Source organism: Lontra canadensis, unplaced genomic scaffold (assembly GCF_010015895.1).
Source record: "Lontra canadensis isolate GAN:19392208 unplaced genomic scaffold, GSC_riverotter_1.0 scaffold47, whole genome shotgun sequence".
NCBI lineage: Eukaryota > Metazoa > Chordata > Mammalia > Carnivora > Mustelidae > Lontra > Lontra canadensis.
In genome coordinates this window covers 11,580,984-11,593,443 of record NW_022631041.1, presented here as the reverse complement: position 1 = coordinate 11,593,443, position 12,460 = coordinate 11,580,984, and the positions used below count along the sequence as shown (strand labels likewise).

The 12,460-nt window shown below is 37.5% G+C and overlaps 1 protein-coding gene across 4 annotated transcripts in view; it reads left to right on the top strand.

The window, feature by feature from the left end:
* Nucleotides 1-12,460, top strand: part of FILIP1 (filamin A interacting protein 1) — a 226,713-nt gene that overhangs the window by 36,880 nt on the left and 177,373 nt on the right. The window contains exon 1 of one of the 4 annotated variants that reach the window (XM_032873173.1): nt 10,649-10,669. The exons of 2 other annotated variants lie outside the window; for them this stretch is intronic. The gene's annotated coding sequence lies outside the window, so the exon portion shown is untranslated. Of the gene's footprint in view, nt 1-10,648; nt 10,670-10,914; nt 11,496-12,460 lie in introns of those variants that run through there. One more of the 4 variants, XM_032873172.1, reaches the window with a different exon arrangement.

Genomic DNA, 12,460 nt, shown 5'->3' with positions numbered 1-12,460 from the left:
CTTTAAATCCATTTGCTTCTTGCCATTTCCATTGCTCGCACTCCATTTCAAACCACTGTGGTCTTTCACCTGGATTCCTGCAATAGTCTCATTTGTAGCCTCTTTTTCATTCTTGGTTCTCTCCAATCTTTGTTTTGTTTTGTTTTATAGCAAATGGAGTTTATATAAATCAGAGCGTATCATTCCCTTGCTTAAAGTACTTTAAGATCTTAGAACAAAATCCAACTTTTTAAAAAAACATAACCTATGAAGTCCCAAAGTAGGAGCTATAATTGAAACTCCTATAGATGCCAAATCAGCAACATAAGTGAATGAAAAAGGCTGGGTGGGGACAGTGGCAAACAGGAGGTCATAGGCCTTGTCTCAAGGGGGTAGGTCCAGCTGAAGGTGGCCATGTAAGAATGCAAGCCCGCTGCTGACAGATCTTTTGAATTTTTAGAAGATCCAGAAATTATTATGTGATATCTCCTTATTTTCAACTTTGCCAACTAGTATAACAAAACACACGTAGTATATATGGGGTCCAGGCCTAAGACCTCTGCTCTGTGTGACTGGGCTCCTTTGCAGCTTTCCAAACTTCTCTCTACCATTACCTTCTCTGTTTCTTGAAGGTTCTGTACTCTGCTCCACATAAGGGCCTTTGGACGTGCTATTCCCTCTATTGGATTACTCTTCCTCTCTACAGGTTGCATCCGCTTCTTATCCTTCAGGTCTCAGTTTAGAATGGCATCTTCTCAAACAGGTCTTCTCTTACAAGAGTCCCTAACTCAGCTCTGGTTACTCAGAAGGCAGAACCCAAAACAAAGATTACATACTAAGCTTTATTTGCTAGGTAGAATCCTAGGGCTTTATGAAGAGACACCGCTGGGTGGACTTTGTGGATTAACTATTAGCTATTCTGTGGGGATTACCAATCTGGGTTATTTTAACATCATGGATTGGGGATTCTTAGACAAGAGTAATGTACCTTTGCTCATCAAGCCTACTAAAACCTGGTTTGTGGTAATGCATTCTTAGCATAGGTTATCTTTTCCCTTATCTAGAGCCAGGCCAAGATGGATACGTTTCCTTCTTATTTCCTATGCTTGTAATTTTTTTTTTTTTTTTTTTAACTTCAAGAGTACTAGCTTTATTCAGGAGACTCAGTTCCAGATCCTAATCTCTGGGACCTGAGGCTTCATCTTCTATTCCTACCTTGTCACTAAAATCTAGTAGTTCCTGAGACTAATTGCCCTCCTGCTCCTCAGGCCCCAGGGACCTCACTGTCAATTTTCACTCATTGTTCTGGTTTTAATTCCCTCTTTGCTTTTGGCCCTTAGAAGTTTTCCACAGCTTCTTTCATGCTCAGCTACATTTCAAAAAGTATGCTTGTGAGATTCGAGTGGAAATTTCTGGTGTTTTGTAGTGAGGAGGCTTTTTGGATTTTTGGACTAGATGGTCCAGTATTTTTGAAAACAGAAGTCACACACTGATATCCTGTATTTGTTGGTTTGATTTTTTTCCCTCCCTCAAATGACAGGTTTTTTTTTTTTTTTAAATTTTTAAAAAGATTCTATTCATTTGAGAAAGAGAGACAGAGAGATCACAAGCAGGGGGAGAGGCAGAAGGAGAGTGAGAAGCAGACTCTCCCCTGAGCTGGGAGCCCAGCATGGGGCTGGATCCCAGGACCTGGAGATCATGACCTGAGCCAAAGGCAGGCACCATCTGAGCCACACAGGCACCTCCCAAATGACAGTTCTACAAGGCAAAAATCTTACCTGTTTGTGCCACCCAGTGTTTGGTACATAGTTGGTACTCATGACATGTTTGAAGGAATGAATTCTGATAATGTTAGTGTAGAATTGGAGGTGTGACTCTGCTCTAAATTCCAGAGAAGAGTGTTTTACTGTTTTACTCAGCTTTGTCTTCCCAGGGAAATTAATTCAAGCTCAAAAACAGAGAGGATGTTTTCTATAAGTATTTGGTGGTTAAGTTATCTTTATTGATGTAAAAAAGAATTACAAGAATAAATAGCATCTTTAAATTAAATTACTTTAGGATGTTAAGATGGATATTTACGGTATTGTTTTTCAAAGTTTTCCCTCATCCCTGAAGCTACAAGTCATTTTTTCTCTGTATATTTCTTTTAGCTCCTCTTGCTTTGTCCATTTTGCTGTGTATCTGCCTTATCTTCATTGCCAGACTCTGAGCTCTAGAGGGTGGTTCCTGTCTGTGTCACTGTTTTTTAATCCTCTAGTGCATGCAAGGTTTTCAACCTTGGCACCATTGACACTATGGCCAGATAATTCTTTGTTTGGGGCACCTGTTCTGTGCATTATAAGATATTTAGCCTCATTCCCGGCCTCTACCCACTGGATGCCAGGAGAATCCTTAGTTGTGACAATCAAAAGTGTCTCCAGGCTGTCCCCTGGGGGACAAAAGTGGTCTCAGTTGAGAACCATTGCTTCAGAGTTCTTTGCACAGAGCAAGTGCTACCCATTTGTTTGTTACATAAATTCTATAGCAAATTTTGATTAATCCTACAAAAGCAAACATGACTTAAGCCTTCTTGAGGAAACTCAAGAAGGACCAGACCTCTTGTTTGCGGCTCTGACCCAGCACTAGTATGAATTACGCTCCTGTTAGCACTCACTGTCCAAGCCCTCCTTAAAGCCTGTCCTCCCATTCTCATCTATTTATTTATAATCTTAAAACGTTTGGAGGTTTATAGTTTTGGTGTGTAGCTTATGTCCATTACTTCTATAATGCATATTCATTTTCTGATAAATGGCATTGGTCAAATGGACATTCAAATGTACCTGCCTTACAGATGGCAGACTTTCTCAGCACACACAGACCTAGAAGATTAGCATGCTATATGTTAGCATAAATGAGCAAAACTTGGAACTGTAACTTTCTTCCCCTTTAGCCAGGCTACAATTAACTCAATTAGCATTTTTAAAAAAATAAACACTCCTGCTTTCCTCTTTTTGTATGTTTTACAGTGTTTTTAAAGGTTTAGAATTATGTATAAAAATCTAAGCAATAAATTATGTCTTGTAAAAATGATGTATAGATTAGAAACAAAGCTTATAACAAGTAAGACATTTTGGTAACACAAATAATTTTAAGCAATAAAAATAATTTTAGATAATGAAAATTGATGCCGTGGACCCCCAGAACGTTCTTGCCTTCTCTATTTTCTCAACTTCATTCCCACTCCTGTGGAGTTGCCTCCCTGTCATCTTACATACTGTGATGGTGGAGGGTCCAGAAGAGTGGTGGGGTGTGTAAATGAAATTCCACGTCTCTACTTGACAATTGAAGAAACAGGCACAGAGAGATGAAGTCATTTTTAAAAAACTGTCTCTCTAATTGAGGTCAGAGCAAAGTCTCATTTTTCCCAGGGCTCTTTCTACTCTAAGACATAGTCAGTTAGTGATGTCATATTCCAGATATTGCTGGGGAAGTGCAAAAAGTGTTTCTCTCTCCCCTATCGCTAAAGTCAACAGCAACACAATGGCTGGAAACTTTCCTCAGGTAAGCCCTAACGATGAAGATCTTTCCTCCTGGCACCATGCAGAATTTCCAGGCAGAACCAAACACAGTCTAAGGCTCAGAGGGAAAACGTCACGGGAGAAAGTTACAGAAGCAAATGCAGTGATGTAATGTTATGAAAAATTAAGACAGTTGTAAGGATGAAAAAGTAGAAAAAGCATGGAAAGCAAAGCAATGCTAGTTCATTTTGAAGAATCATGAAAAGAGGACCTTTTTTTTTTTCCTTGTAAGCAAATATTGAGAGGAATTCAATAAGTGAAACTGAATGCCAGACTCACACCAGACAAAGTTCAACCGTGTTCATTTGCTTAATTATTACATTATTGGGGGTAAATTCACTGAAATCCTGGATAATCGCCAGAAAGGAAAGTCATGCCAAACAAGTTTTTACGTTTCTACCTCAGCAAAATATTTCTTTTTTTTAAAGATTTTATTTATTTATCTGACATACAGAGATCATAAGTAGGCAGAGAGGCAGGCAGAAAGAGAGAGAAGGAAGCAGGCTCCCCGCTGAGCAGAGAGTCCTATGCGGGGCTCCATCCCAGAACCTAGGGATCATGACCTGAGCTGAAGGCAGAGGCCTTAACCCACTGAGCCACCCAGGTGCCCCTGTAATGCTATTTTTAATGGCTAAAGACTAAACAAGAAAATTGTAATTGTCTTAAAGAGGTCAATTTGTTTTTTAAAAAATTACTGCTTTGCAATTTTCATTCACTTTTTTACTATCTAACTCTACCTAATGATTCTAATTTCTACTTTCATTTTTATACTTGTTTAACACCAGGCTTTTTAAAGACTTAAATGACTTCCTTAGTCATTTCGTCATATGGTTAACCTACCTCAGAGTCCTGAAGGTAAGTCACCAAAAGGAAAGCTTCAACACAAAACATTTTTAGATATTTCATCATTTCAGAAACACTTTCCTATCCCAGACTATAATGTTCTAGCTCTCCCAGGAGGTGAATGATTACCCATTTTCAGATGAAAGAGGAAAGAATACAAATATTAAATACACAAGATGTAAAATGGATACTAAATTCAAGTATTTCTGAGCATTTCTTGCCCTGAACTTTTCACCCTGAGGGTTGAACCCTTGTATGACATTTCCTGTTACTAACCACTTGTTAGTTGTTGGCCCACAGCTTTTGCTGTTTAGACATCTTTATTTCTTGATATTTTCCCCTTTCATTAGCAGATAGGCAGAACAATATGTTAATGAGTTTTGTTGATAAAAGCAAGAATGAAACCTGTTGGCCCAGTGATTTTAGGACTGATTTGCTTCAGGGGTCCTTTCTTTTTTCCTTACCTTTTTTCTTATTCAACTTTTGATCCCAGTTGCTAATAGTATGTGTTAATATTACAAAGCCAATTATCTTCTTGATTATCTCATGACATCAATGGAATTCCATGTGGTTTCCATGTAAGGACTTGATTGGATTCCAAGAGTTCAGTTTGTGTAGATACTTTCAGGTGACAGTTACATTAATATTCATAATTAAAATAATAACTAGCATAGTAAGCACTATTCCGAAGAAATAGTATAAAAGTAATTTGTATGAAAGTAGGGAGCATAGTATAATAATCACCCACTATTCAGCTTCAATAGCTGTCAGCTTTTGGCCAATCTTGTTTCATTATTCTCTTGTCCACGTCTCTTTCTGGACACTGGGTTGTCTTCAGGTAAATCTAAGACACTCTATTATTTCATCTGCAAATATTTCAGAAGGTAGGGACTCTTACCTTAAAATTATCCTCAATTTTTAAACTTTTTATAAAATTATAACAGACAAAAAAAATACCTAAGTATATGTTAAAAAAAATCACAAGTATACAGCTTGATTAATTTTTGCAAATTGAACATATTGGCACAACACAAGAAATAGAATATTACCAATGTCACAGAAAGCTGTCTTGTGCCCATTTCCAGTTGTGTCTGCACCTCCTAAGGATAACTGCCATTCTGACTTCCAAAACCAAAAATTTATTTTGTTTGTTTTTGAACTTGGTGTACATGGAATCATCAGTGTACTGTTTTGGGTCTGGCTTTCTCCATTTAACATTTTGTTTGAGAGATTTATCCATATTGTTACATTCATTTGTAGATTGCTCATTCTTAATTGCTGTATATAGCAAGCCATTGTCTGACTACACTACAATATACCCATTCAGTAGTAGAAAGCACTCAGAGAGGGTTTATAGTGTTTGGCTATTATAAATAGTCTTAAACTATTTTATTAATTTTACAGAAAAGGTAAAGTAGTCTTGCGTGAAATAACGTAATTTGCTAAGTTCCCATAGGTAATGAGTAATGGGAGTCTGAATTCAAACTAGCTTTGCTTGACTCCAGAATCAGATGTCTCAACCAGTGTGCTTCCAAGGCATCTTGTTTTTCAGTTAATTGTAATTATCTATATAGTGTATACATGCAAACCCATAAGCTCCATGGGGAAAAGTGCTTTATTTTTCATGATTCTATGCCCAATCACTGGTTTCCCAATTCTGTGTCTGTTTCTTGGAGAGTAAATTTCCCATCCCCTCATAGAAAATTGTTGAGTCATCCATTACAACTAAGGATTAGAGCATCGAACCAGAGTGGAAGATGACTCTGGAATAGGAAAGGAAGAAGGAAATATACTCAAGAGAATGTTAGTTGACTCTATTGCAAAGTAGGATGCTTGTAATCTTGATAGAATATGATCCTATAATAACTTTCAGAGTTAAGTTCTGTTCACCCAGTTTCAAGCAGGGCAGGGAATTGGGGATTTTAATGTCTAATACAAGCATGTAAATGCTTACTTTGCTCAAGTAAATGGAAATATCATTATCTTATAACTTTCTAAAAACCTATCTTTGGTTCTCTTTTCTCTGAAGCTGTTGGGAAAATAAATAATTTAATTGAATATTTTATGAACAAATATATAAGTGATATAATGTGTGTTTTATTATGTGAACAGGCCAAAGTACTTATTTCATTATAAATGTGTATAGATATTACAAAGTATTAGCACTATTTCTTTTAAAGTTTTGTAAGATCTAAATAGAGGTATATGTAGATTAATAAAAAATTCAAGTGTTTTAAATTGTAAAATCTGACTATAGCAAGTGTAACACATCATTCTGATATCAAAACACTAGTTAATGTATAATGATTTCTCCTGCCACCCCCCCTGTATTGTCTGATGTTTTTTCTTGTTGTTGGCTACATCTTTGAGAGGTTTTGGTTGTGAATGCATAGCTCATAAACATTTAAAAATTGCTTATCAAATCATAGGCCAAAATTATATTTTTAGAATGTAATTTTAGAATTTCATTAGGCACTGAACTCATTCATCATAGAACATCATGCATTGTTTGTTTTAGAGAGAATACTGAACAGCTCATATCCTTTGCTTAAAAATAGACACTTTTTTTTCCTCAAAGCAATTATCTTCTTTCCAGTCCAATTTTCTCTTCTCTGGTATTCAACAGGACTTCAGTTCCAATGAGCTTTTATTTTACTATGCTGATCATGTAGTTATGTTATTTTTTTTCTATTTGCTTGAGAGCTATAGAATTTTAAATGTGTTTTTTTGGTTGGAAGCATATTTATTCAGGTATAGCAGAGTATATATTTTTTGACTCTCAGTGATTGCCAAGAACAGGATACTGAAACTATTAAGTCTAGGGGGCAGTTATGTGGTTAGAAACACAAATTTTTGGAACCAGACTCTCTTGTTCAAATTCTGATTCTGCTACTTATTAGCATGTAACCTGATCAAGTTACTTAAGATCTCTATGCCTCAGTTTTCTTGCCTGTAAAATGGGGGATAATAATAATACCTGTCTCATTGGGTTATTGTGAGAATATGTATTAAGCCTTAAAAATGTGCTTGGCACATAATAAGTGTTACATAAGTATTTTTATTATTATCCTAAAATCTATTAACTTTCCTTTGCAATTTGAAAAAAATTCAAAATAACTGATTTGCAATCTATGAATTTCTTTCTATAACTCTTTTTTTTTTTTTAAAGATTTTATTTATTTGACAGAGAGAGATCACAAGTAGGCAGAGAGGCAGGCAGAGAGAGAAGGGAAAGCAGGCTCCGCAGAGAGCCCGACGCGGGGCTCAATCCCAGGACCCCGGGACCATGACCTGAGCCGAAGGCAGAGGCTTCAACCCACTGAGCCACCCAGGCGCCCCTCTTTCTATAACTCTTAATAAACAAGTAATAATGACATAACTCTGTCCAGAGAGCCTAGAAACATTTTCTGTAAGTTTTGGATAACATGCTCTAAAAGTTTTTTTCATCTTTATATTGTTCATTTGCTCATTCAATCATTCTTATTTATTGAACACTTGCTGTGGTGCTTGATTACTCAGTAAGGAACAAACAGAAAACATTTTCTACTACCCAGGAGCTTATATCCAAGTCTCAGATCCAGGCAATAAACAATAACAGAGATGTTTGTTGTTTGGAGACTCCTCTCGTGACCCCTCACCCCTGGACTTCATTTTGAAGCAAATGACAAACTGATTAATTTTTTACTTAAAAAAAATCCCTGTGCTTCTTTAAATGAATGACATGGCAAAATTTGTGTTTTAGAAATGGATGTAGAGATAATGTGCCAACACTCTTAATTCATTTCCTTTTTCCTCATTGATATTATTATTTTTTTTTTTTTTAAAGATTTTGTTTATTTATTTGTCAGAGAGAGAGAGAGAGCAAGCACAGGCAGACAGAGTGGCAGGCAGAGGCAGAGGGAGAAGCAGGCTCCCCGCCGAGCAAGGAGCCCGATGCGGGACTCGATCCCAGGATGCTGGGATCATGACCTGAGCCGAAGGCAGCTGCTTAACCAACTGAGCCACCCAGGCGTCCCCCTCATTGATATTATTAACCTATATTCTTATTAAAAAGTTTCATCATGACTCATTCTTGAAGTAGGGAAATTCAGCTTTAGTTTTAAGTTTATCAGATGTTCTCAGAATGCTCACACTTAAGACTTTGGGAAAAGGATCCAGCTGAACAGTAATATATTAACAAAATGTGTTGAAAAATCAGTGCCTTGTTGACTGTATACAAAACACAAATTTCTAATAGCTCTTAATGGCACTACTTCCTCTGTGGATTATGTAGGAAATTCTTTTGTCTGAATAATCATTCCCGGGGGAAAGCTTTCAAAATAAATTCACTTTATAAAGAGGGATAGAGAATGCATGTGTGTGTGTGTGTGAGAGAGAGAGAAAGAGAGAGAGAGAGAGAGAGACTAATTATTGTGGGATACTGAGTTAGGCTAGCACATATGCTAAGTATAATTAAAGAACATAATTTGAAGGTAGCAACAGTATCTAATTATATAAAATACTCTGTGTGCTGTTGCTTGTCATCACATTGTTTAAAATAAATTAATAGTAACAATGGACCGCTAATCCAAGTGTTAGAGAAAACAATGGTGGGAGGACTAGGTTTTCATTAAAGAAAAAAAAAAAACAAAACACTGAGAACTCTAATTGTCTGGATAGTTAGATGAGAAATAACTATCCTGCTCCTGAGGGAATTATCTAGGTCCAGAAAGACAAAGTGGGTTATTTCCCCTTAGTTATCTTGACTTGGGGTACAAGCTTCTCTGTTTCATTTTGGATTAGAGACATCTGTAAAGTGAACTTTCAGTAGGAGTGAAAAGATACCTTCCTGGAGTCCTCTTTAGTGAAATGGTTCTCAACCTGGTGCTATTACATGCAGGATATGTTGTGTGGGGCATGTGCATTTTCCGAACAATAATTTCTCCATACCCAGCTCTTTGTAATATTTACAATGTTCTCCTGGTGTTTCTAAACAATGGCCTAGCCCAGTCACATACTTCCACTTCCTATCAGAACCCACTTTTTAGGGACTGTGAATAGATGGTTTCTAAAAGATCCATTAGTGTTCTAGATTAGTCCATTAATTTCACATAAGGACACTTTTATCTTAATAGAAGTCTTTTCTAAAAATCAAGGTTGGCCCAGACCCAGGAAGACTAAGAATCTGAACAAATGTAATTTTATATGTGGATAGTAGTAAATAAATTACAGGCATGAATTACAGGGATGAATGCTGTTAGTGAGGTGATGGGATGGGAAGAACTGAGATGTTTTCTAATGGGTTGAGGTATGTGTGTTGGGGGGGGAGTGTCAGGTTATCTTGAAGGTGAGGATCATTTCTTTAAAAAGGACACACACACACACACACACACACACCTCTTATGAAAAATGGTAGCTCTTCCCAGAGAGACATTAGGGTTATCTAGCACATAAGCTATTTCTCACAATTATGCAATGCTTTTTTTTTGGTTGTTTTGCTTTAGTTTCAAGATTTTATATTTATTTATTTGTCAGAGAGAGAGAGTACAAGCAGGGGGAGTGGCAGGCATAGCAGGCAGAGGGAGAAGCAGGCTCTTGGCTGAGCAAGGAGCCTGATGCAGGACGTGATCCCAGGACCCTGGGATCATGACTTGAACCGAAGGCATACACTTAACTGACTGAGCCCCCCAGGCGTACTCTGCTTGGTCTAAGTTCAGTTTGCATGTCAAAAAAAGTATATCCTTAGGCCGATAGATTGATCTTGGGTGGGGGGGGTCAACATTTATAATAGTGTTGGTGACATTTTTATCAGGGCAATATTCTAGCTTGTTAACTAATAATGGTGTTTGTGTGTGTCCCTTCCTACTTTACCTAAAGGGATCTCTCTCTGTTCCTCTTACTCTTAATTTCACATATATAATAAGATAGTTCCTAAAACTAGTTGAAAACACTTTTCCCCCATAAGTCTGGATCTTGGCAGATTCATCCTATTTTCTGATATAAAATAAAGCCGATAAAATATCTTGAGACAGTCTTCATGTGAGAGTTCAGGGCAGAAGCGACCCTTCTCCGGTTTTGGAGCCTGGAGGGTTACTGATGAGGTGAGGCTGTCGACAAGAGTTGTTTCAAGTCCTGGTTTCCCTGGAGTGTTCTCCACTTCTTACTTTGAATGAATGACCTGAGTAAGAATACTAAGATTTTCCTCCTTAACCCTCCTCCATTCAAAAACATACTATTACAGACATTCCTTTATGTTAACCTTATTTTAATAACATTCAGGTATACAAGTTGATCAAGTCTGATAGAACAAGGTAAGGCATCTGGCTATGAAAGTAACACACCGATGTAAAAAACCATCTGGAATGATCTCTCTCTGTGAATTTTCCCAACAACTATGGCACATTTTTAAAAGGCTGTTTTAAATTTAAGAACGTCTATCTGAGAATGCCTGCTTGAGAAAAATATTGCATCGGTAAATTGCTCTGCTCGAGACAACTGCTATTTCTTCCTCAGATTTAAAGCCCCAAATCACAATCTGTATTTAAGAGCTTTGAGTAATAATTACCTCTGTGTCCTTAAAAGGATCTGCCGGTTTCCCTGCAATCTTTTACAGGGTGAGCAGAGCTATATCCACTGATAACCCAGCTGCCGAGGAACTGAGTAAAGCCGGCTCCAAACTTCTCAGCTGTTGACAGGCTTGACTTGCTGAGAACACTGGTTAAATATAGCACGCGCGAGCTCAGCTCCTCAACAAAGTCATTGCTCCGACAGTGTTGTGAAGGGAGCAGAAGACGAGAAACCTAATCTCAGAACCCAACAACACCTAGCAACAGTTGAAAAAACTTTTAAACAAAAGTCTGGGTGGGAGATAGACAACAGCCTCCAATTTCTGCTGATCGGGATTTCAGGGAGAAGAAGCTGCTTTTCCCTTCCCTCTACTCAGTTTCCTGCATGACTTCAGCTGTTGGCTAGTCCTAGGAAAGAAAGTGGGAAAAGCTTTTTCCTCTGTATTCTTTTGGGCTGGATAGTTTTCCAGGACTCCAGTCTCTCTGGGGCTGTGGGACAAGCCACTGGGTTCTTCAAAGGATAAACTACCTCCATAAAGGACATACCCTTGGTTAAACAAGCTGCCGTCAGGTAAGACCAAAATAAATAGCTATTTACTCTCTTTAGAAATTTCTGCTTCTGTAAGAGGAGTGTTTTCTCAGAGTCTGTGTTGTCGGATTCCTTTGATTCTTACTGTTTCCACTATGTGATAACACATTTAAGGAATTATCATAATCATCGCGGATTATTTTGAAGGAATCAGTAACATCATCTCTTTCAGAATTACACCAATTCCTTTTTAAGCACAAAGGTTGTTATGATGTTTTAATAGCCATCAAAATATTTCTGCCAAATTAATGTTCTCGGGCAGGTAACAGCAATGTGGCGAAGGACAACTTCAGAGCTCCTGTCACAATTAAGGTGGCTAAACAATGGAAGAAAGATTTTTCCTAGGAGCAAAATAACGTTCATTTACTGAAACTAGCTGAGCAGCTTGTGTGGTAAATGAGAGGAAAGTCCTGCATGGTGTGTGTGTTGCTGTGCTTAAGATTTGCTGCTATCTGCTTCTCCCTTTGCTGGATTCTCTGATTACACTGGTACACCTTGTGCTGGATCTGACCTGGTTACATTATAGTCACCCCCAGTGTTTCTGACTGGGCACAAAATACAACTGCTATTAAATCACTACTTTTGCAGTTGTTGAATAGAAACTACCCGGGAGAGTGCTATTTTGTGACCTAGAAAAAAATAAACTGAGTAATTGCTTCTGTATAGATAAAAACGATTCTGATTTTTAAAACTGAAATAGAATCTTTAAGAAAAAAACTTCTTTCTTAAGTTGCATATATGTGTATAGGAGCGTGTTTACAATAGTGTGAAGGAAATCTTCCTTTTCTCTGTTGGTATGTTATCTCCCCTTCCATGAGTTGCCATGCAATTTTATCAGAATTGCTTAGAGTGATTGATTTCACATTGATTCTGACAAAAGCTGTGGCTGAATTTTAGGATATGGTTACTGATACCTGGTGTCTATAGTTGGGCTAGATTTGCGTAAG